Source organism: Jaculus jaculus, chromosome 4 (genome assembly GCF_020740685.1).
Source record: "Jaculus jaculus isolate mJacJac1 chromosome 4, mJacJac1.mat.Y.cur, whole genome shotgun sequence".
Taxonomy (NCBI): Eukaryota; Metazoa; Chordata; class Mammalia; order Rodentia; family Dipodidae; genus Jaculus; species Jaculus jaculus.
The window spans coordinates 42,717,200-42,720,425 of record NC_059105.1 but is presented as its reverse complement, the minus strand read 5'-3'; the positions used below and the strand labels follow the sequence as shown (position 1 = coordinate 42,720,425).

Below are 3,226 nucleotides of genomic sequence, written 5' to 3'. Positions count from 1 at the left end.
CCCTAGGTTTTTATTTATTTACTTAATTATTTTGTTTTGGCTTTGTTTTTTGGGGTAGGGTCTTACTCTAGTTCAGGCTGACCTGGAATTCATTATGTAGTCTCAGGGTGGCCTTGAACTCACAGGAATTCTCCCATTTCTTCCTCCCGAGTGCTGGGCTTAAAGGCATGTGCCACCATACCTGGTATTTATTTATTCTTGGTATTTTATTTATTTACTCAAGAGAGAGAGAGGCAGATTGAGAGAGTGGGCACACCAGGGCTTGTAGCCACCACAAACTTTAGACGCACGTACCACCTTCTGTATCTGGCCTAAGTGGGTCCTGGGGAATTGAACCTGGGTCCTTAGGCTTTACAGGCAAGCATCTTAACTGCTGAGCCATCTCTCCAGGCCCTAGGTTTTAATTTTTACACCTCTGTGTTTGGAATGTTAGCTCTTATTATTTGATCTGATGTTTTCCTCTTTGCTTGCTTGTTTGGTTTTTGAGGGTCTCACTCTAGCCCAGGCTGACCTGGAACTCCCTTTGGAGTCTCAGGGTGGCCTTGAACTCATGGCGATCCTCCTACCTCTGCCTTCCAAGTGCTGGGATTAAAGATGTGCGCTACCATGCCTGGTTTGAATTATGCTCTTAATTTTTGTGTTTGTATATATGTTGGTTTTTCTTTTTTCTTTTTTTCAAAAATATATTTTATTTATTTACTTGAGAGAGAGAAAGAGGGAGAGAGAGTGAGAGAATGGGCATGCCAGGGACTCCAGACACTGCAAACAAACTCCAGATGCGCATGCCCCCTTGTGCATTTGGCTTACCTGGGTCCTGGAGAGTCGAACTGGAATGTTTTGGCTTTGCATGTGAATGCCTTAACCACTAAGCCATCTCTCCAGCCCTATATATTGTTTTTTTGAAGTAGGGTCTTGCTGTATTCCAGGCTGTTCAAATATTATTTCAGTATTTTTATGTTTTTCTTACATGTAATTTTTTAATTTATCTGGAATAAAGAATGAACCTCATTTCTATCAACTTGGATCTGTGGCAGTAGCTCTTGATGGAAGAAGGAAGAGCTATGAGATTAAAGCTCTGACAGAGGAAACCTTTAGCTGATGTTTTTATAGGTGCTAAACAAAGAGGAAGCTTGAGACACATGCTTTCCCAGAAAAAGTCTCAAAAGAATGGCATGTGGTAGAGGAACAACTGTCTTTTAGAGATCATGTTGAAATGGCAAAACTCAGTTTTGTACGTGTGTGTGTGTGTGTGTGTGTGTGTGTGTGTGTGTAAATGTTATAAACATTCAATTATGGCTCCAGGCTGCGAAAGAAAAAGGAAATGTAAATGAAATATCCAGATTTGGTATGTTTCAGTTTCTTGTTAATTACTGGAATCCAAAGATTGGTTCTTCTCTTGCTTTAAGAAATTATAAAAAAAATTGCTTTGCTAAGTACATCTCCTACAATGATGTGAATGTGTCTTTTCTGGAAATTTTACCATGTGGTGTTTTTGCCTAACCAGCAAAAGAGATTCTTCCACTAGAAAGCCAGGATGTCAGCTTTACCAGATGCCCTGTGAGCCAGTTCTCCTCAGAGCCCACAGACCTTTATGTGGGAGGGCGCAGGGGCCCCTGGCTAAAGCTCGTGGGGAATGGTTCAGACTTTTATTTCCATGTAAGCCAGTCTTGGAATTCCCCTCTCCCCATTCTCCCACCAACCAGTCCTCTTTCTATTTTGTCTTTTTTGTTTGTTTGATTGTTTTTGTTTTCTTTGTCTTCCTTCAACACACACACAAAATCAAGCTGGGATTGGTGGTGCACATCTTTAGTCCCAGCTCTCAGAGGTGAGCCTGATCTCACGGGTAAGCCAGGCTCTATCTTGGGGATGAGCATTCTGAATTTTGCTAAGGGCAGAATAGGAGCGTTTGGGTTCTAGGTGGGCAGAACTTATCTGACTAAAGGTTCCCCAAAGACAGCACATGTTTAAAAGATGCCAGTTGTCAAGAAGACAACACACGTGTGCTACAAGTAGCTGCCTTTAATCTGGGTTGCTTCAAAGAAGCAACTCTGTGGCCGGGGAGACAGCTGAGCATTAAGGGCGCTTGCATGAACGCCTGCTGTGTTCATCAGCTTCCCATTGCTAGGACGAAATACTTGGTAACAATCAGTTTAAGGGAAGGAGGGCTTATTTCAGCTGACAGTTCCAGATGACACTCCATCATGGGTGGGCGGTGGCGGGGGTGGGTGGGGAAGGCTTGACAGCAGGAGCTTGGGGCAGCTGGTCACAGCACAGTGAGGAAGCAGAGTGGTGAGTGCTGCCTTGAATTCACAATAATTAGCTCCCTCAGCCTGAGTGCTGGGATTAAAGGCGAGAGCCACCACATCCAGTCGTAATGAATACCTATCTACCTATCATCAATTACATATCATTGAAAACATTTTACTGGCTCTTTGGGTAGTTTGTTTGCTGGGAAGGACGATCCCATCATACCTCTGTTGCAACCAGCACTTGACCTCCTCTCGGCTGCTTCCATGTCTGCCCCAGGGCAGCCTGTTCCGCAATTCTTGTCTGCCACGTGGAAACCTGCACTACCTGCCTCTCATGGAAGTCCAGGCTGTAGAAGCCAATGCTTGGGTCATATTTGATGGCCAGATCAATGTGTTCCTGGACCCCAAAACCAAAATTTCTGATACCTGAGAAGTTATTTTTTCTTACATTCCTACACCTTCAGACCCTTCTCCAGGACTTCTTCTGCCTAGGCCCCACGGACTGGGCAGTGGACAGCAATCTTCATTTCTCCTGGTGCCAAAGGACCAGCTTTGGAAAACCCAGGGGTCTGGCCTCTGAGCGGTTTCAACACCTTGTCTACCTTAGTCAGTTTGTCTCCACTCTCTCCAGGTCAGTCTGTCTGTCTTCACTCTTTCCCACACAGATTGAGGCAGAGCTTGTGGATGTGAAGTTCCCACATGGGGTTCTCCTTTGCACCTTGGTTCTGCACCATGATGGAGAACAGGAAGAGCCTAATAATAATAATAATTTTATTATTTATATATTTTTATTTATTTATATTATAAATTATGTATATACTATAATATATAATTACAATAATATTAACATATTAATTATTATATTATATTAATATAAATTATATGTTATATATTGTCATATTAATATATAATAGAATGTATTATATATTATATGTGATATATGTATTAATATAATAGCATAATATATATTAATAATA

The 3,226-nt window shown here is 42.1% G+C and overlaps 1 pseudogene; it reads right to left on the bottom strand.

Moving 5' to 3' along the window:
* Positions 1-2,374: 2,374 nt before the first annotated feature.
* Positions 2,375-2,983, bottom strand: LOC123460071 (annotated as a pseudogene).
* Between the last annotated feature and the right edge of the window lie 243 nt (positions 2,984-3,226).